General features: G+C 40.6%; 1 protein-coding gene across 1 annotated transcript in view; it reads left to right on the top strand.

Annotated features, from left to right (window-relative positions):
• The window catches only part of FAM124A (family with sequence similarity 124 member A), a 1,272,948-nt gene that overhangs the window by 1,073,391 nt on the left and 176,888 nt on the right, over positions 1-22,669 (top strand). The gene's annotated exons all lie outside the window — the stretch shown is intronic.

Here is a 22,669-nt window from a genome sequence, read left to right as displayed (position 1 = left end):
ACACAATGTGGTAGGACTGAAAACCTACAAACTAACTGACTGTGTAGAATGTAGAATGTATTCCCCAACACAACACATTATATATCCATTAAATACATTTGCAAAATGTTATTCAAAACAGTTTTGGTTGCAGAAAGGTGGTGAAAAATTGTGCTAATAATATCCCGTTAACTTTGATGCTGAGATTAAATTAAATTATATTGAAAATAAATATGCACATTGGACACAAAGTACAGGGATGAAATAAAATTAGCAACAATGACCTGGGAACACTTTGGCACGAAATTACAGTATTATTGTATTTGTTATTCACCAGGTCATTAAAGTAGGAGGAGATTCCTCAAGACTGGAAATGTCCACACGTGCAACCCATATTTAAGGGACATGGGAACAGCACAAACCCAGAGTCACAGAGACCTATAACTTAAGATTGGACATACACTTGTTCAACCCATATTTAAGGGAGATGGAAACAGGACAAACGCAGAGATAGAGACACCCATAATTTAAGATTGGAGACATGCACGTGTTCAATCCATATTTAAGGGACAGGAAAACAGGACAAAACCCAGAGTCACACATAACTTAAGATTGGAGATATGCACTTGTGCAACTCATATTTAAAGGATAGGTGAACAGGACAAACCCAGAGTCACAGAGACCCGAGACATGCATTTGTTCAACCCATATTTAAGGATCAGGGGAACAGGACAAACCCAAAGTCACAGAGACCAATAACTTAAGATTGGAAGCATGCACTTGTTCAACCCATATTTAAGGGATAGGGGAACAGGACAGACACAGAGTCACGGAGACCCATAACTTTACTTTCTTTTTGTAGAAAAACAATGGACAAGGTTATTTGTATAATGTATCATTTGAATTTAGAAGACTAGGACTTGAAACTACATATAAGCATGCATATGTTGTAAATGGATCTATAACCACCTGCAACATGATGTTCTGTAATAATACAATAACAGTTACAAATGGCAAGTGGTGCTGTGGTATAATTTATACAGACTTAATGTCAGCCTTTGATAAAATTGTACACAAAACAATGGTGAATACATTAGAACAACTATATTCTGATGTAATTTTGATAAGATGGATAGTTGCATGGCTTACAAATAGGACATGACAAAGACACATTATCTGGACAGGTGAATCTCTAGGTTACAGTCATGGTGTCCTATACAGCGCTCACTCAGGCCCATAACTTTTTACATCATGTCTTTCTGTTCTATCTTTTTCATTTGTGGAACTGTATTGTCTGCATGCAGATAACTTTAAATAGATAAACAGGTTACATCTGTCACACATAGGACAAAATAACTTGATTACTTAAAAAACATTTGGACACAGGAGAATAATATTTGATAAATGTGTCAACAGCAAAGCCTATGAAATTTCAGAGCGATAGATTGAAGAATGAGTATTTAATATAGCAGACAGTGATTTAAAATGTGGATTCATTTAATAACCTGGATATATGGGTAGATCCACCTTTGAGTTTTTTTTAATGATCATACCAGTAAATTGGATAATGATCATTTTTAAAACTACAGGCTGTAAAAACAAAATATAATAAAAATAAAACATTTATAAAGTCTAGGAACTCAGAAATGATGAAGTTGTGGACTGTAAGTTACACTAGACCCAAATTAGAGTATGGAATAATAATTACAAATCTTATAATAAAATTAGCATAAGTATATTGGAAAGAGCATTACAAAAATATACTAAAGGCATGCATGGATCTGAAAGTTTCAGTTATTACAGAAGATTAAAATATTTGAACTTTTTACTCCATTTCATGCTGATATTTAAGTGGAGACATTAAGAAGACAGTAATCACAGACAACTACCTCTAAGAATGTTTACAATTATCTAAAAGTATTAAGAATCAGACAATCTGTGTAGGAGACAATACAGGAATGAGATATGTAGTAACTTGTTCTCTGTAAGATAGCTGACACATGGAGTAACATTTCTAAACTGTGTAAATATAAATAAGCTGTTTAGCGTCTTAGCTTCTTTCCAGATACTTCACCTCTCTGCCTCTTCTGCCCCACAATGACAGCTGGCCTCCTGCATATCCTGTGGTACTGTAAATATGCACAGAGCTTATGGAACTCACTTAGGATTAAACTGGAAAAAATGGGTTACGGGAAATCCACCCTTTCTTGGGAATTTGCTATATTGCATGTGGGTCAAAAGGGCCTTCCCACTAATGAAGTGAGAGTCCAGATTGCTCTCTTTATGCTAATTAAGCTTTATATAACACAGAACTGGTTGGACCGCTCTAAAACAAACTAGAAAAGTTTTACAAAGGTGGCATCCAAGTATATTCTATCCCATAAACTAACTACAGAAAATATTAGCAAACGCATGAAATACCTTAACTTCTGGATTACAACCTTAGACTGTATCCTGAAGTAATATAAAATGGCTTTACACCTACTCTCCTATACTAGTACTATGGCTAGTCCTTCGCTCCAAAGGATTTAACTCATTCAATTCCTTTATAGTTACTTCAAAGTGTTAATATGGTAATAATAATAGTGTAAGAATGTAGCACTATATGTAAATAGTTGTATGTGATGTTTTCATAATGTTAAGTTGTCATTCTCGCCTTCATTCTTGCTGGATGGATCCGGAGCTGATCCTCGGCTCCGACTCGGCCTATACTATAGCTCGAGAGCTATTTTTTACCGGCTCGAGGCAGCCCTATATCCCACAATACCATGCGCTAACTCTCCAGATCTCGTTTGCCGCTTCGCTGCGAGGTTGCCTTTTTTTGCCAGCTCAGGTCAGTAAAAGAAATTTCAGCAAATTCTTCCTAAACTTGAGGTTAGTTTTTTTTAGATTAGTTCCCTATCGATATTGTTTTACCTAATTACTTATTAGTAATTTTTCGTTAAGCCCTACCCACTCCTTTAGTTAATTTTTATAATCGGGCCTACGGGCTTTAGTTTTTTGTTTACTCTCCCCCTTATTGTGTGTGTGAGTTGTTGTTTTAGTCAGCCCCTTTAACTCCCCCTTGTGTGACAGTCGAGTGAGTGTGTGTGCTGACTGTGTTACTGTCTTTAGGGTAACAATGTCCAAAGACGCTAAGGTCTTGGGATTCAAGAAGTGTGACTCGTGCTGTCAGAAAATGTCTCTGACAGGCGGTCACACTTCTTGCGTCTACTGCTTGGGACCTTTGCACCTGCAGGACTCTTGTTCTGTCTGCCACAGATTTAGTTCAAGAGTCCTGTAGGAGCATCGTAATAAGCTTATTTTGAGGGGCTTATTGAAGCCCGATGACTCCCCGTCCAAGTCTGGCTCAGGGAAGTCGTCTAAGCCCGCCAAGCCCTCGGCTCCAGTTTCCGAGTCGAGGGCTGGTGAAACTGAGATTGCTCCGACATCGGCTCCAGTCGGAGCCGATGTGAGCAAGATCGTACCCGCTCCGAAACCTGTATCGGAGCCAACATCAGCGCGCAAGCGCTCTAGATCTCCTTCATTAAAGTCCGTCCGATCGGCTCCAAGATCACCCCTTCTATCGGAGTGGAGTCATAGGACTCATTCCTCCAGGTCGTCTAGGCTTTCCGACCACGATATCGAGAGGATGGTTAGTAGACTCATAAAATCTCAGGCACTGGCCCAAATGCTCCAAAGCCCTTCTCACCAGACTGTGGCTCCCTCGGTGCCGCCTTCGATTCCTCCTCCGACTCTCCAGTCGAGTTCGGAGCCGGAGTTTGTCGGAACCGTAACCTTGCCCACGTCGGAGCCGATACTTCCACCTTCGGCTCCGGCGTCGTTGGCTTCAACTTCTTCATTGGTACCGTCCATGGAGAAGTCCGGGCGCCGAGACTCCATTGTCGGCTCCGAGGGGGCGAGTGGCATCGGAACCATGTCCGACCCCGCTCTCCATCTCAGAGCGTCGGCTCTGGTTAGTTCGGCCCCGACATCATTCTCGGAACCTTCTCTGTCGGTGCCGGGGGCGGTTCTGGTGTCTTCGGAGCTGGGACTGTCTTCGGTGCCTGATAGGGGGGCTTTCGAGGTGATGAGGAGCGTGCTGGATCCAGTGTCCACTCCAAGGTTGGGTTCTTCAGCTCCTCCCTTTACAGTGCCTGTTACGGTCTCTGGCCATCCTCTTGCAACTGATAGCAGAGATCCAACGCATAGGGTACCCACTTTGGGTGTCTCATCCTCCACCGAGGCCTCTCTTGAAGCTTCAGGAGAGCCACCTAGGAAAAGAAAGTGCAAGAGGAAGCACATAGACTCCCCTGAGTCTCTAACCTCGGACACCGACTTGGATGAGTCGGAGGGCTCCCCCAGATCCCCCTCTGAAGATGTCTCCTTTTCAGACATACTAGAGATCCTGAAACAGAGGGGGAATTGGTCCACACTCAAACCCTCCGAGGACGAGTCGGTTTACCTTGATGCCTTTGGATCTCGCCCCCCCCCTTCGATCCACTGTTGGAAGTGGTGGCCAGAAAGGTGTGGGCAGCTCCTGACTCCATGGAACCTACCCCTAGGAGGCCTTCAAAATTTATTTCTGCTCCGGTGGACAAGCCATTTCTCACCAAAGGTGTCTCGGTAGATGCTATGGTGGTAGCAGCCGCCACTAAGAAGGAATTAGCTGATCCTTCTGTACCTGTTCATCCTCCTAACAAAGAGTCCAGGACCATGGACAGGTACGGTAAGCAGACATTTGCTTCAGTGACCTTTGCTATGCGATCGCTGAACTATTTATGTAATTTCACCCGCCTTCAGAGAGATTTGCTCAAAGAACTGGGTGAAACTCTACAGGATCCTTCTGCTGCGGGGTATCAGGACAAGATTAACTCCCAGGTGGCTACCCTGAATTCCATTGCCAATTCCTCCATGCGGCTTATATCTTATGCATCCGATGGAGCGAGTAGGGCCGCAGGCACAGGTGTTGTGTTGAGACGTCATGCCTGGATGCGACTCTGTAATTTTTCTGATCCCTTCAAGGCATCCTTCACCAACACCCCCTTTGATGGTTCAGAATTGTTTGGACCTCAGGTGAAGAATACCCTCACCAGGTGCGAGCAAGATGGTAAGACTCTCTCTGCCGTGGGAGTCCACTTTTCCACACCATCTAGACCATACCCCAAAGGTCAGAAGGGTGGAAAGATGTGGTTCCGTAAACCACAGGGAGTCGCGCCCGCCGCACGTGGTGAAATTCCCCCTAGAGGCAGGGGGGACAACAATAGACGCCGCCCCAGGGGCAGAGGGGGTCCACAGAACCAGGGTTCCAGGGAGTCCTTCCCTGACCAACCCTTTCAGCATCCCTGAGAAGCTGCCCGACTGTCCACCTTCGGAGGCAGTCGGGGGAAGATTATCTCTGTACCCGGAAGCCTGGCAATCCCTCTCTCAAGACAAATGGGTACAGTTGATCATATCCGAGGGTTACAAAATCCCATTCATTTCCCCTCCAAACCAATTGCCAAGACCCCTCCCAGACGTACCACCCAGACAAAAGGGTCAGGCACAGCTGGAAATAGAAAAGCTGTTAAAAAAAAGAGTCATCCAGGCAGTCCCAGCAGACCAGCTAGGATCCGGAATCTACTCCAGGTTATTTTTGGTACCAAAAAAGACAGGAGACTGGGGAACCATTTTGGATCTCAGTAGACTGAACAGATCTGTGCAGAAGACAAAATTTCGGATGGTAACGCTGCAGTCCATTCTGCCCTTCTTGGGCAGAGACAACTGGATGTGCTCGTTAGACCTGCAGGACGCGTACTATCACATAAAGATACACAGGCGCTCCAGGAGGTTTCTCCGCTTTCGGCTGGGAGCCAGTCATTACCAATTCAAAGCCCTGCCCTTTGGTCTCACCACAGCCCCCCGGGTGTTCACCAAATGTTTGGCAGTGGTCATGGCTCACCTGAGACAAAAAGGATTCCAGGTGTTTCCATATTTAGACGACTGGCTCATTACCGCTACCACCAAGCAACATCTTATCATAACCAGGGATTACATCATTCACATTTGCAGCAGGTTAGGTATTTCCATAAATTTTGCAAAATCCTTCTTGTCACCTTGTCAGTGTATAAACTTCATAGGCGCCGAATTAAACACCACAGAAATGTCTGCAACTTTACCACCTCAGAAAGTGATAGATATACGGCAGAATGTCCACCTTCTGATTCAGTCCAACAAAGTTCAAGTCAAGTTAGTACTGAAAACATTGGGCCTCATGGCAGCGGCGATTCCCCTTCTTCCCTTTGCCCGCTTCCACATGAGAATTCTTCAGTGGATGCTTTTCTCTCAGTGGTCCTACCAACAACTTCCTATGACTCACAACATCTTGATAACCCCGACTTGCAAGAAACACCTCGCCTGGTGGATGGTCTCCCCTCAACTTCTTCAGGACAGACCCTTTGTTCTTCCCCCTCCAGTTGCCACGGTGACAACGGATGCCTCCCTGATTGGGTGGGGGGGGCATTATCAGGGCAGGACTGTCCAGGGCACGTGGCAACAATTAGAATGCCACCTGCACATAAATGTCCTAGAGATGAGAGCAGTGCTTTTATCGCTATGCAGCCCTTCAGGACTCTCTTCCCACGGGCACTATAGCAGTTCAAACGGACAATATGTCCGTAGTGTGGTACATAAACAAGCAGGGCGGAACAAAGTCCTACCCCCTATGTCGAGAAGCACTCAGACTTTGGCAGTGGGCGATCTCCTCTCAACGGTTTCTGATAGCAACGCACATCCCCAGGAGATCCAATGTTATAGCGGACAGATTGAGCAGAACAATTCTCATGCCTCACGAGTGGTCTCTAAATCAAGTGGTAGCAGAGAGAATTTTCCGGAAGTGGGGCCAGCCTTGCTGCGACCTTTTTGCAACACCTCAAAACAGCAAGTGCCTCGACTTCTTCACTCTCTTCCCCCTACCAGGCCACCCCCCCCAGAGACGCTCTAGTCTACGATTGGCCTCGGGGTCTTCTATACGCTTTTCCCCCTTTTCCGTTGATCCCAAAGTTAATTCAGAAAGCAACCGCATTGAGATCCAAAATGACCCTCATTGCTCCTTACTGGCCTTGACAAGTATGGTTTCCGTTCCTGCCTTCTGGAACAGCCCTGGCATCTGGAACCATTTCCAGATCTTTTGACCCATCTGACGGGCAAGCTGCACCAGTCTCTTCAGTCCCTCAACCTCACAGCTTGGTTGCTCCACTTCCAACCATAGCCAGGCTTCCCTTCATTTCTCTTCCTGTCCGTGACATTATTTTTGCCTCCCATAAGTCTAATACCAGGAAGACTTATGCGAGCAAATGGAAGCGTTTTCTTTCTGGGCACAAGCTAGGTCCTTAGACCCTTTTAATGCTCCAATTCACAAAGTTCTTGATTTTCTGGCAGAGCTTTTTCATGCAGGTTCATCGGCAGCCACTATCAGAGTTCAACTAGCGGCCATTGCCAATTTCCATGTAGGACTATCGGAAACCAGTATTATGTCCCATAAACTCTGTAAAGCTTTCCTCAAGGGCATTTTCTTACTCAGACCTCCCATTAAGGATCCTCCTCCACGATGGGACCTGAATTTAGTGTTATCTTCACTAATTCTTCCTCCCTTTGAGCCTGCAGCTACTTGTTCCCTCAAGCTCCTCTCTTGGAAGACTCTGTTTTTGGTGGCTATAACTTCTGCCGGCAGAGTGTCGGAGCTTCAAGCCTTGTCTACCCGTCCCCCTTATTTGGTCTTTCATAAAGACAGAGTAGCTCTCAGAACAAACCCTTCCTTTCTACCTAAAGTTTCTTCTGAATCAAATCTGAATCACACTATTCACTTGCCGGTTTTCTTCCCAAATTATTCAAACCGGGCTGAACAGAAACTACATTCCTTGGATGTTCATCGCCAATTGCGGTATTATCTAGACAGAACAAAACAATTCAGGAAGTCAGAACAGCTCTTCCTTTCTTATGCTGACGGGAGGAAAGGACTTCCAGTTTCAAAGGTAACCCTTTCCAGATGGTTAGCTTCCATCATTACCTTTGTCTACGAGTTGAGACATAAACATCTTCCTTCAAAACCTAAGGCTCATTCAGCCAGGGCGCTATCAACTTCAACAGCCTTTCAAGCAAAGTTACCTTTAGATGCCATTTGTGCAGCAGCTACTTGGGCTTCTCAACATACCTTTATTACCCATTACAAACTGGATATAGCCTCCAGAAATAGAGCTGACTTTGGTTCCACTGTACTCAGGAGTCTGTTCCGTTGAGCCACCCAGGACCAAGGTGTTAGGGACGCTGTCCCATCCAGCAAGAATGAAGGCGAGAATGACAACTTAACATTAAGAAGTTATGCACCTACCATAACGTTCCATGTTAGTTGTCTTCTTCTCGCCTTCTTTCTTGTGTCCCTCCCTCCTGCCCCCTGGCCTAGACAGACTTGAAAGTTCTGAGATCCTTCTATTTCATAATGTTGCCCCTTTTTCCAAGGTTCCCATATCATGACTACTATTGCCAGGGAGACTGTTTATATATATATTGTTTTTTTGTTGGTAACAAAAAATTCTATGCTATGTGTTAGCTGCCAAACGAGATCTGGGGAGTTAGCGCATGGTATTGTGGGATATAGGGCTGCCTCGAGCTGGTAAAAAATAGCTCTCGAGCTATAGTATAGGCTGAGTCGAGCCGAGGATCGGCTCCGGACCCATCCAGCAAGAAAGAAGGCGAGAAGAAGACAACTAACATGGAACGTTATGGTAGGTACATAACTTCTTATTATATTCTTTATTAACTACTGATTTTTCAATTTTGTGCCAGTAACGATAGTTTGAATTACCTGAGTCAAGAATGTCATGTATCTTTTAATAGTATAGCCTCTCCTGTCATATTAAGAAAGTAAGCTTTAAATGTTTTGGTTGGTTATGTGAATGTTTATTGGCCTTATTTGTCTCTGTATGCTGATCAGTTTCAGTAAAATGTTTTTTGTAAATGTTGTACCAAAATAATGAAACAAAAGTAAAATAAAGCTTTGAAAAAAAAAAAGCTGTTTAATCGACTGGCTATGTCACATATAGAAGGATGCCTTCATTTTTTTATTTATGTTTTATTTTTAAGTATAATGATATTCTTTAAACTAATGAGTGTATATTGCAGACATCTTGCATTATCGTGATTGACCAGCAAATTCTCTGTTTGCAACCAAATATTACATTTGCTCTCAGTTGCAGCTTACATTATTTCACTGTACAACTGTTACATTATATCAAAATAGAGGTGTATGTTTAGATAAGTCATTAGTTGCAAAATAGTCAAATAAATAAAACCATGTCTTCACATGAGACCTGTGTGTCTGCTTGCTTGTTTATTTTTTAAATAAATAAAATCACAATTTCACATAGATTGTGTGTGTCCGTTTACTTATGTATGTATGTTTGGATGTCAGTTAAAATTGTACTGGCTAGTTCTACAGTAAACTCTCAGTTAACCGGCACCCATGGGGATTGGTAGATGCCGGATAACTGTAGTTTCTGTTTGCTTGACAGTTACTGTTAAAAACAGGCCTGATTAGTACTGTACCCTATACTGTTGATTTGGTTTGACTTGGGGAGAGATGGGACTTTATTCCTATCTTCCTTTTTAAAGCTCTAAAAATGTAAGTTATGTTTCTGTTGGGGGAAAACAGAAAATGCAACACCTGAAAATGATACTGTATTTCTCCAGTATTTTTTAGCCGGTTGCTTGAGAGTGCTGGTTGCTTTGAGTTCCAGTTAACTGAGAGTTTACTGTAATTAGAAAAAAATGACTGCCTAGTCGATATGAATATACATGCCAAAAAATTCATTTTTTGTGATTTCGTGACACTTCAGTTATAACTGAAGGCATACCTCTCAGCCTGTAAGTATAGAGACAAAAGTCTTGACAGAAACATTTAATTGGCTAAAGTAGTTACCCAAGTCCAAGATAAGAAAGTAGTCAGTGGTACCTTTACTCAAAAGTACTAACAAGAACAATAAGGTGCAAAGCAGAAGACAAAGTCCATATGTCTCTGAGATGATCGGGTACTCCCCATCAAATACCTTGCACCATTTCTCTTCCAGTTCTTACTAAAGAAAGGTCCTCACCACATTTTCCACATTTAAAAAACATGGTATCAGTGGGCCCTGATAATATCCATGGATGCCTCCTAAACAGCTTCAGACATGACCTGTCAGGCCCACTAGAGTCTGTGTTCAAGCACAGCCTCCAAACAGCTTTGTCCCTAGGGAATTAAAGACTGCAACTGTCATCCTGCTACACAAAGATGGAGCATCAACTGATCCAGAGAACTAGAGACCCATAAGTTTGTCTAATCTTACATGCAAAGTCATGGAAAGAATTATCATGGACCCGATAAAGACATAGGAAATATTAAATAAGGTCTTTTTGCTCTCAGATGCAGTTTGCACAGTTTCACTGCAAAACTCTTACATTATATCAAAAATAGCTATCTATACCTACATATATCATTAGTTATGAAATAGTCAAATAAATAAAACTATGACTTCAATTGGAACCTGTTTGTCTTCTTGCTTATTTATTTTGTAAAATAAATAAAACTACAAGTTCACATGGAATACATGTGTCTGTTTACTTACTTATGTATGCATGTATACAGTAATACTTTCTAGTTCTAAGTAGGATAAAAATGACTGCCTAGTGCATAGGAATATACATGCAATAAAAGCCATTATTTTGTTGGGATTCATGACATTTCAGATATAACTGAAGACGTACCTTTCAACCTCATAGTATATAGAGAGAAAAGCCATGACAGAAACATTTCATTGGTTAAAGTAGCCACCAAAGTCCAAGACAAAAGAGTAGAGGACAGTAACTTTACTCAAAAGTGTTATTCAAGAACAATAAGATACAAGCAGAAGACAGAGTCCATATGAGTCGAAGATGACCAGTTACTCTCCAGGAAATACCCTCTACCATTTATCCCCCAACTCTTACTAAAGAATGGGTCCTCACTGCACTCTCCAAAGTTAAACACACTACAGCAACAGGCCCTGATAATATCCAGGGATGACTCCTAAATAGTTTAAAACATGACATGTCAGGGCTATAAGAATCTCTGTTCGGCCACAGCCTATAGACAGGCTTCATCCCTAGGGAATGGAGGACTGCAGTGGTCATCCCTGTACATAAAGATGGACCAGCGACAGACCCAGGGAACTACAGACCCATAACATATACTATTCTTATATGCAAGGCCATGGAAAGAATTATCATGGATCTAATAAATAAAGACATAGTAAATCTTCAAATACTGGATCCATCCTGCTTTGGTTTCATCAAGGGTAGGTCAAACCTACTAAACCTGGAGGACTACTTTGAGAAGGCCACTTGAGCCATGGATGATAGGCAAAACAGTGCATATTACCTACCTCAACCTGGTAAAGGCATCTGACACAATACCTCACTTGGCTATTACAGACAAACTCACAAATTTAGATATAAATCTCTGTGTAACCTGAAGGATAGTCAAATGGCTCATGGATAGGATATGTGAACTTAGGGTGGGGCAACCTACCTCCACCAATAGGTCTGTTACTAGTGGTGTTCCAGGGGTCTCAGTACTGGGACCTCACCTATTTGGAATATACACCTTTGAAGTCATAGCAAATATAAAGGGTCTTTAGCTGACCAGATCTGCTGATGACTGCAATATGAGTGCAATGATTGATTCCCCAAAAGATGTAGATAACCTTAAGGAAGGTTTGAGAGCCAAGTAACTGGTGGCAGAACCATAGCCCAAAACTCAATGCAAAAAAATAAAAATAAAAATATTTGTACCTTATGGGAAGATAACTACCCCCACAAATTACAGCATTGATAACACTCTCCTATGGGTAGACCCAGTGGTAAGGGACTTGAGGACTCAGGTTGACAGTAACCTGAACTTTGATCAACATGTGCCCATGGTGGTGAGAAAGTACTTCTATGTGGTGCAAATAATAAGTTATGGCATGGCATCCAGATCTGGGGAGATCATAGTCTGACTATGCTCAGCTGTCATAAACACACACACACACACACACACATCTGGATCTACTTCTAAATTTTGAAGTTTCAATCTTCAAAAGACTGAGACCGGAAGATCGAAGTTTTGAACATTCTCAATGAAGATCGACATACTGCATGGAACGATATATTTAACATTTGCCTCACTGTAGAGCGATCTCAGAGTTGGTATATTTATTTGGCAAGGGGTGAGGGGGGCACAGCCCCCCTGCAAAAATGTTAAAAAAAAATCTTTTGTTTCTATTTTTTTTGTTTTGCTTACTGTTTGAAGTTTCAAAACTTTGATTTTCTAGTCTCTGTCTTTTGAAGTTCAAAGTTTTGAAACTTTGAAATTTAGAAGTAGACCCATACATAGATATACATATACACATAACATACACACACACACATACACACACACACACATATATATATATATATATATATATATATATATATATATAGTGTGTGTGTGTGTGTGTGTGTGTGTGTGTGTGTATGTGTGTGTGTGTGTGTGTGTGTGTGTGTGTGTGTGTGTGTGTGTGTGTGTGTGTATATATATATATATATATATATATATAAAATATATACCTCCCTAGCATGCAGTGTGATTATGATGGCTCTGAATGGGTGTAGGTATCAAGTCCCATTCTTTTATTCAAAATCTCCAGCAAGAACAATACCAAACAAATATTTGGTGTGATAATCATGGGCTTATCTTCAACGCATTGCATATAAGTCAATCTGTGACCCTGCTTTATTGGAAATGCTGCGTATCTGTAAGTCAAATGGTATACGGGGTTACTCACTATAAAGACCTTAGCCTGGTATCTGACATTAGTAGAACCTACTGGAGGGACAAACTTATCTCGGAGAGGTTACCATACTTTGGAATGGACTTCTCACTTCATGTCAAACAGTGCACCTCATTGGCCCTCTTCAAATGCAAGCTGGATGATTGGATGGAAAACTGTAAATTCACCCCGAGGGGGGTTCCACCTGTCTCCCTCTTGGACAGGGGCAATTCGTGCTGAGTGTTGAAATAAGGGTAGAACTTGGCTAGGCTTTTAAGGGTCCTAGGGCCATTAGCCTAGTAACTTCCCATGATCTTATGCCTTGAAAGGCAGCACTGTCTGTGTTGGTAAAGCCTGTATCTGTACCACTTGCCATAAAGATATCTCTCACTGGCACAGTCACCAGTTACTTGTGTCTCTGTACAGCTTACAGATTCTCCTTTGACCACCATGCCTCTGTGGTTGTTGTAAAATCTTTCTACCTTACATAGCTTATCCTTTGTGTTATCTACTCAACTTCCAAATAAGTCATACCCTTACTGTATTCATCCTTTATTAGGCCCATCATTGAAAACAATGCCCTAATTGGCACATACCTCATAAAGTACTGAAAGCAACTCATAATACTTCAATGTTTCTTCAACAAAAAAGATTTCATGTCTCACTAACCCTGGCTAATCTGATAGACTGAAAGACATGTTTCTCTACAAAGTGTCTTAAACATTCCTGACGGGGTTATGCCCACTAAAGTTCCCTTAGTATGAATGACTCAGCACTCTTAAGATTACAATCATCACAATAAAACTAGTTGTAAACCTGTACTTGTGCATAACAAGTACCTTACCCAATGCATTCCACATTTGTGAAATAGGTTGACTTTACATGTGAAACACAGTACTTCTCTTGCAACTTTTATAACCAGTTAGGAGAATTTTAAGAATTCAGGGCAAAACAAATAAAAAACAGCAAATCTATTTTTTTCAAAAATGTGCTGTTTTCTCCTCCCAGAAGAAAAGTAAACAGTCTTTTCTTTCAGTCTTTTGTGGATGAAATCAGAGATTCATTTTTCTGACTTTGTTATATCTACCAGCATGGAAAACTACTAATAGAGTCTGTGTATGTTATGTACTGCCTGATTAATATACAACAAATAAATAAGTAATAACAATGTATTACTTGGGTCAGATGTAGTTCATAATACATTTTTTCAGCCAGTTTAGATATAAGGGTAGGTCTACGTCATTTACTCACAAAACATATTCATACACAAATTTGTCTCAGCATAGGCCTCAGCTTTAGTAAGCAATCTCATTAAATGACAACAAAGAACATTCACAAGTGCTGATCTTTAAATATGTGCAAACACATCTCAGTGCAATACAAGCAAGCTATTAGCACATCATTTTAGCTTTCATCTACCATCACCACTAGTTACAACACAAAAAGACAGCCGCGAGAGAATTAAGATACTGAATACCATTGGTAACACTCCTCCATCTTACTATTGAAGCATTGCTACTAAATATTATTTATGTGTGTGCATGTGTGTGTGTGTGTGTGTGTGTGTGTGTGTGTGTGTGTGTGTGTGTGTGTGTGTGTCTATGTGTATGCACATAGATATTTCTTTAATTTATTGAAACTAAAAAGTAATCAATATATTCAGTCATAAATCATAAAGGGCTAATATACATGCACACACGCACTTCTCAGCTGTCACAAATTTGGGGGAACACATGTAATTTGTTCTCAGACTTTTGTTCCATCCCTGCTAAATCTGGAAATTAGTTTGAGTTAAGGGCACCCAATAAGATTACCTGATATAGAAGTTTCTCTGTAATTATTTTTCTTTGTCCATACTTCTGAGGTAAAAGTTGAAAGACATAAGACATGACACATACATACATATGTAGATTGTACTAACACATATGCAGCTATTTACCACATTAAAAGAGTGGGGCACTTTTTCCATGTTTTCAGGCTCCAACTTGTTACAGAGCAAACACAAAAATCATGTTTGTTACACTCCTTTGCAAGAACTGTTTACAATTAAAAATGAGTACACATCAAAACAAATAAAATGTCTCTGCCTGTCTAATCAATAAAAAGGGTCTGTTGCCATGGATATGAACTTTCCCATTATCTCCCTTACCAGCTTGTTGGATATGGGCATCCTGAGGCAATGTAGTAATTGCTTCATGTTTATTGGCAACCAGTTAATTCTAAAACAAACATATGGTATGTGAGAGATGTATTTACACAATGTCACTGGAGGCAAAGCTCTCATATAAAAGCACTCCTACTGTGAATAAGGTTATCAGTAGTATGCACTCTGCATCCATCACACACACACATTTCAAAGCAGACACATAGACCCATATATGCTGAGGCACTTAAATGTAACCAACCTAAACCCCAAAGACCTCCTAGATGAAGTGCACAACAAACTCCAACAACCCTGAACACACTCTTTCAAAACAACACCCACATCAGCGCATATGGCTACATTTCATGGAGCCTCTACTTCTAAGCCTGCATGGCAAGCCAACACAGAATTCAACATTCTAGTCATTGGAGAGTCATAGGTACATAGGTTCGTAGGAGGCTGCTAGGCTAATGGTCCTAGGGTCTTTTTAAGCCTAGCCATGTTATACCCTTGTTCCATTATTGACCTTGTTGTATGGTCTATATTACCCCTGTCCCAAGAGTGACAGAGGTGACACACACACACACACACACACACACACACACACACACACACGCACACACGCACACACACACACACACACACACACACACACACACACAAATAAATATTTTATTTTTATTTTATTTTACATTTGTTAACCGGGCTGATCCAACTGGATATTGAGTCCATTTTCAGTGGAGGCCCAGGGAGAAATGCTCCAAAAATACTTTAATTTATAAACAGAATTACAGAGAGTAACATTTTAGTTAAAGAGCATTTAAAGTGTCAAATTCTGTCAGGAGCAAAAGTTAGGACATTAACATACTAACAGTCAATTTGCTTGTGGACTAAAAAAAAAAAATTAGTAGGCAGAAAAGGTGGAAGTGGTAGAAATAGATGGAAATGTTAGTCAGGGTTTATGCAGGGGCAGAACCGCCGGGTTCTAAGGAAAGTTTTGAGCTGGGTTTTAAAGCAGTGAGGAGAGGAGATGGAAGAGAGATTGTCAGGAAGAGAGTTCCAGGATTTTCCAATAGTGTTAGAGAACAAGGAGTTACCTGCCAAGTTGTTGGCTTTACAAGTTGCTATGAGGTGTTTGTTAAAGGAACGTAAGCTTTTGAGGTTGCAGTATGGAGTTATAAGGGAAGTGAGTATAGGGGTATTAGTGGGCTTGTACAGAATTTTTTGGGCTAAGGAGAGTTGATAGAATAAGATCAGATTTTGCAATTCTAGTCATCCTAATTCCTTTAAGTTTTTGCAATGGTGAGTTCTGTAAGTAGAACCAGAGGCAAATCTGGCGATACTGTTATAGGCAGTAGACACTAAAGCAACTAAAAACTTTAATATGGTAAGCGCTTTTGGTCATATATTCAGTATTATTATGATCAGACTTTAGTCTCTAACCAGCATGCAATTATTTAATATATATGTTTTACATATTACTATATATTTTTTATGTGACTTTACTTAGCTAAATATCTTAGTTCTTACAGTAAACTTATGTCATTATCATACATTATACATTTTCAGTTTAGCCCTAGTAGCTTTTAAAATGTTATTTTGTAGTATAATATATATATATATATATATATATATATATATATATATATATATATATATATATATTTATATATGTTATACATATATATTTAATGTTATTTATAAATTGACTATTACGTATTTAACATTGTAACTTTTTAGAGCAGGTTTTCAACTGTTTAAATATTGTTTTTTTATGGTTTTATTTTTATATTTATTTTTATTGGTTGATTGAATGACTAATTGATAATTAACTACAAGCTATATAAGTATCATTGTTATGTTGTTCTGGGTCTGAAGAAGGTGGAATATTATTACCACTGAAAGCGCTTACCATATTAAAGTTTTTAGTTGCTTTAGCATTACGTTACTCGTATTTGCTTATTTCAGCTTTCTCCTGCCATTCAACTCGTTTTTCTCTTGATTTTTAGTAGTTTTTTTGGTTTTCTTGGTTTATTTTGAAGGTAGGAGTGGAACCATTTTATGGCACTAGAGTCTAAGGGTAATGTTTTCAGTAAATTTATTAGAATCTGGTGATTGACCATATCGAAGGCTTTGGATAGGTCAATGAAGAGAGCAGAGGTAAGGATATTATTGTTCTGATTTTTGTTGATGCAGTCAGTGAAGGAAAGGAGAGCAGAAGTGGTGCTATGGAAGGGTCTGAAACCATGCTGACAGTTGGATATGCGGTTGTTATTTAACAGGTGTTTAAGAAGCTGTTTTTGGATACATTTTTCCATTATTTTAGTAAGGGGGAGAGAAGGGCTATGGGTCGGTAGTTAGAAACCTTTATTGAGTCACCACCTTTATGCAGGGGAATGATATGTGAGGTTTTCCAGACTGAGGGAATTTAGCCTTCGGTAATGGTTCTGTTAATTAGAATGGAAATAGGACAGGCCAGTGGATTGGCAGCAATTTGTAGATATTGTGGGGGTAGAAGGTCAGCAGATGGGGAGGAGGGTTTAAGTTTGTGGAGAAGAGAGCAGATGAAGGATGTGGGTACAGGTTGAAGTTGTAATTGGGGAATAGAAGTGGGAGGGGAGGTGGGCTGAGAAGCTATATCAGGGGATAGTTGTTTAGATAGTGACTGGACGGTTTCAGTGAAGAATGTATTAAAGGCATCAGCTGTATGTTTTGGGTCATTATGGGAAGAGTTTAAGGGGTGTGGGGTGTCTGAGTGGCCAGGTTTTAAGAGTCTATTAATCCCTGCCCAAAACTTTTGTGGGTTTAGCTGGTTAGTTTGTTGTAGGTGGCAGTAGTAATTTCTTTTGTCTAGAAGTACGACTTTTTTTTGTAATGTTTCTTATTTATCTAAATTTAAGATGGTCGCTGGGATCTTGGGTGCTATGGTATTTGGTCCAAAGTTTATTTTTCATAATTATTTTATGCCGTGTGTCTTTTGAGAGCTAAGGGGCTTGTTTTGAGCAAATTCTGACAGATCTTAAAGGGGCATGAGAGTCTAGTATAGATAGGAATTTTGAGTTGAAGTATGCAACAGCGTCATCTAGCGGCAGAAGTTTAAGAGGAGACCAATTTCTAGTTTGTAATTCAGCAAGGAAGGAATCAGGGTTGAAGTTTCTATTTGTTCTGATTTGTTTATATTTAGTAAGGTGAGGAGTAGGGCTTTTACGTCTTATTAAACAGGTGAGGGCATGGTCACTTATGTCATCAGGTAGAGTTCCTACTATGTAATTTTAGTCATGACTGTTAATCAGAATCCAATCTAATATGCTTTCTTTATTGTTAGATTTGTTTGTTCGGGTTGGGTGTTAATGGTTTGTGAGAAGCTATTGAGATTTAGGAGGGAGGGTGAGACTCCTGAGGAGCAGGTTTTCCAGTCTATATTGACATCACCAAGTAGTATGGTTTCTTGTGGGTATGTAATAGATAGCCAATTAATAATTTCTTCTAGTGTGTTAATATTATTTCCAGGGGAAAGGTAGGTGCAAATAATATTAATGGATTTGGGGGTATTAAGGTGTAGTTTAGAGATAAGGATTCAGTGTTGCTAACAGAGGGAGGGTTTTCATGGATAACAGTAATTTGCATGCCCATTTTATACAGAATTGCTATACCACCACCCCTTTTGGATTTACGGTCTAGTCTTAAAATGTTGTAACCTGGGGGAGCAATTTCACTGTCTTGGATTGTTGGTTTTAGCCAAGTTTCAGTTACGCAAAGTATGTCAAATGAGTGGATATCAAGCAGAGCATGGAGCTGGTCAATTTTATTATTAATACTGCAGATGTTTAGGTGAGCTATAGAGAGATAGTTTGGGGGTTTTGATGGAAAGGTAGAGCAGGAGAGTGGAGAGAGTAGGGGATTAATAGTAGGAGTGTTGTTTGGGCCAGGGTTGGGATGAATGTCACCTGCTATGAGAGAGAGAAGTAGTCTAATTTTGGTGTCAGAGGGTTTGGAGTAGAAGTAAGATGCTTTTTTATCTAGGTGGTTATTGTAGGTAATATGGAATTTTCTATGAAATCTTGGTAGAAGGTATCTAGGAGAATAGATGTAGTTTGAGAATGGCTGGAATGTGATTTGGGAAGGTTGGCTAGTGTATTGGGTGACAGAGTATGTGTCTTTTAGGCAAAGTTGTTCATATGATGTTAGAAGGTAAGATAGTATAAGGAATGGAAGAAGTGAGGAAAGGAGTATATGATTTACATTATTAGAGCTTAGTAGTGGAGGCATGGTGATAGGGATGTGTATGAAGGTAGGTAAAATGATAGAAAAGAAAATTGTGGGAAGGATGAAGAAAAGAGAAGAGTATGTGTTTTAGTAGACTAGAATAGGTTTTGGATGGGTAGGAGGGTGAGGTACTGTGTGATAGGGGGAGTGGCTAAAGAAGTATAAGGGTAGGACCCCTGGGGATGGGTGGGAATTGGGGGTAGGTAGAGGAGCGGAGTGAGCCCGCAGGGCGAACGGAGCGGGTTAGCGCAGGTCAAGGATGAGAATCAAAAGACATTCAGTAAGCTACAGAGTTTAGAGGATTTCTTGGACGGTTGGAGACTAGAGAGGGGAAGATTAGACAAGCGAGTAAAGGGCCCCACCTAGTGGACAAAGTAAGAAATTAGAGTTGGCAGGGAAGGTACAAAGGTAAGAAATGGGTAAGGTAGTGTTAGTAACAATGAAGTGAAGGGGTTTATCTATAGGGGAGAGCATGGCCTGACTGCTGGAAGCCTTGCTTGGGAGAGGGCCTTTTGTATACAAACCAGAACAGGCGATAAAGGAGTTCATTACACTGAGTATTGTAAATACACATACTTCCTTGAGTCCTTTTGTAAGAGGGACTTGGAGAGTTAGACAGGGTTATCCACAGAGAGCAGCTCAGATAGCTGGGTTTAATAGCAGGGGGTGTCTTTTGACCAGGCAGGTAGGTTCACGGTCATAAATGAAGGAGGGAGGTTGATAGCTATGTGGGGTGGAGAGAGAAAAAAAAATACAATTTAGTGAGAGTCCAGTTGGGTGCCAGTGTAGAGCTTAACACAGTTAGGTAAGAGCATAGAGTAAGCCAAAGATGAATTGCACTAAGAACAAGCACTTACACAAGGTTATATACTACCTCATTAAATTACTGTAGCTAAGGCTAAACAAGGATGCAGGTTCTGGTTAAATGTTGGCAACTTAAGCCAGGTAGAAACAAAAACAATTATACATGCAGAAACAGGTAGGGAGCCTTGCAAATCCTTACAATACATTGCTATTATCAGTACAAAACATTCTCAATATGCGGTTCAAATGAATGCCAGGCAGGAGTATCTAGGCTACTGCAGTTAATAACAGATATTAGTTAAATACAAAAGAGGTAAGCAATTAACATTGAGATATGAGCCAGAAACAATGACAAGTAACAGCTATCACAGTACATTCCCAAGGTGCATTTTTAAGTAATGCTAGGCAGGAGTTAACTAGAAAAAAAACAGATATATAGGAGATAGCAGTCAATACAAGTGAAGCAATCATAAGCAAAATATATAAGTGCCTGATGCAACCACAGGACACACCTGTCACATCAACAAATTACTTTCCAATGCCAAAAGGAAGACAACTAATTGAGTAACCCTGAGCAACGGGTGCTAGCCATAGAGTGTTCTTCAGTATGTCCGACATAAGAATAAACTGTTCTATGTAATAGTAGCAGGGTACTGATTGACAAAAAGAAACAAAAAAACTATTTGGTCATAGCCAGTAACAATTAGAGCAGAGGCTCTCTGGCCTGTCTGTGCTTGGAGGAAAAAAAAATAATAATAATAACCTCCTCAAATTTGCGCTAGTGAAAGCGCTTCAGCAACCTGTGATGTTTGAGCTCGGAGACTGCCTTCCTCCTAAATAGCGTTGAGTGTAAGCGCTTAGGAGTACAATGCAGTCTTTATATTTGTGAGTCCTATGCTTCTTATTTACCCATTAATGTCTTTTCTATACTCAGAGACCAGAGTCCTTGAGTACACACAAGTGTAAGCGCTTAGGCTATCTGCGTCTTCAAAATTCTCTGACTTATTTCCTTCAAAATGCGCTACATGTACACCTAGTAAAGGATTAAGGGTATTAACCAAAAAGCAGAAGCTCATCTGTATTAGGGAGGGCAACTCAGGAAGGATCAACTTTACTAATTAAGAAGGCGCTGTTGGGGGTTCAGCAATGTAGCGGACAGCAAAAGCACTTGACTGCATGCCGACCAGCACTTTAAAACAGTGTGTGCTTCTTATGAGGATGAAAACTGCAATTGGTACAACGTTTTGGATGCAGAGCGCGCGCTAAAATAATGGTGAGGTCTCTGGATATTAACCCTGATGAAATAGTAAATGGGGTAGTAGCTAGACCTGTATAAGCTTTGCAAGCTGACGAGCACTCTTTACACGTTGTACCAGAAATACACTAGTATATAAGAGCAGCTAAACATGTCTATGTGCCTGGTAAGAATCTAAGCAAAGGTGAACATAGTGTAGGTCACAAAATTAAGGTAGACCTTCACCATAAGCACAGAGCTGCAATGGGAGTATATGAGGATCAAAGAAAAAAATAAAACTAACTCAGCAGAGTAGGGACTCCCTCGCACACTTTGAGGAGGAAATGGCATGGTAAAGAAACCACGTGGAGTCACTACTTACAAATCGGGTATTCTAGATGCACAGCAATGGTAAACAATTTAATACAGTTAAGTTAGCAGTACAATAAATAAACCAGCCTATGTAAGTCCACCTTAGAAGTTACATATAGAACAAAACGAAATTAAACATTGACATTACAGTCAGTAAACAGACTTACATTGTGATCACCCGGTGGGCCAGGGACAACACAGCAGCCAGGGAGAGATGCAGGATATCAAAGATGGTGCCAGGCCAAGTTACCTGACTATAAGCCTTTCGGGAAAGGAAGTGAGGAGGTGAGGGGAGGGAATAGGCAAGAAAAGTGGGAGGGAGGTCTATACACACACACACACACACACACACACACACACTCACACGCACACACACACACACATATATATATATATATATATATATATATATATATATAAAATATGTGTGTATACACACACACACACACACACACACACACACACACACACACACACACACACACACACACACACACACACACACATGCACACACACACATATATTAAATTGCTAGAATAATAGGATTTTGAGTTAGCATGCACTTTCCGAATGATATAAATCTGAAGCTCAAACATGTGTCCTTATTACCTGAATTCAGTAATCATCACTGATTTGCCAGAAAACCACAAATTGTAAGAGAAACAGACCAAATCACAAGGAAAAAATCAGGACATTCTACGAAGATAAGGAGAGTTGTCTGAGTTGAGAGGTATGTTACCACTGCACAGTCTTGCATCCTGCTGCTTTGCAAGGTGGGGGGGGGGCATCACTAAAAATGAGATGTTGGTAAGCACCAAAACTGGCTCATTTAGACAACCGATCTCTAGTGCTTGCTTTGCAATGTAAACACACATGGTTGCAGTTATTTACAGGTATCTTAGTCTTATTGAGACAGAAGAAAGACAAAAACATGAACAGATTGTTTCTGTGGGCAGCATCTACAACCACTTGCCACAGATATTGCTGCTCTTCTGAAAGTATTTAAAAAAATGTCTCAGCCTCCAACAGAAAAAAAATTGTTAACA

Source organism: Protopterus annectens, chromosome 5.part0 (assembly GCF_019279795.1).
Source record: "Protopterus annectens isolate FY-2018-M chromosome 5.part0, PAN1.0, whole genome shotgun sequence".
NCBI lineage: Eukaryota > Metazoa > Chordata > Ceratodontiformes > Protopteridae > Protopterus > Protopterus annectens.
The sequence above is the reverse complement of the archived record's forward strand: the minus strand, read 5'-3'. Positions and strand labels throughout refer to the sequence as shown.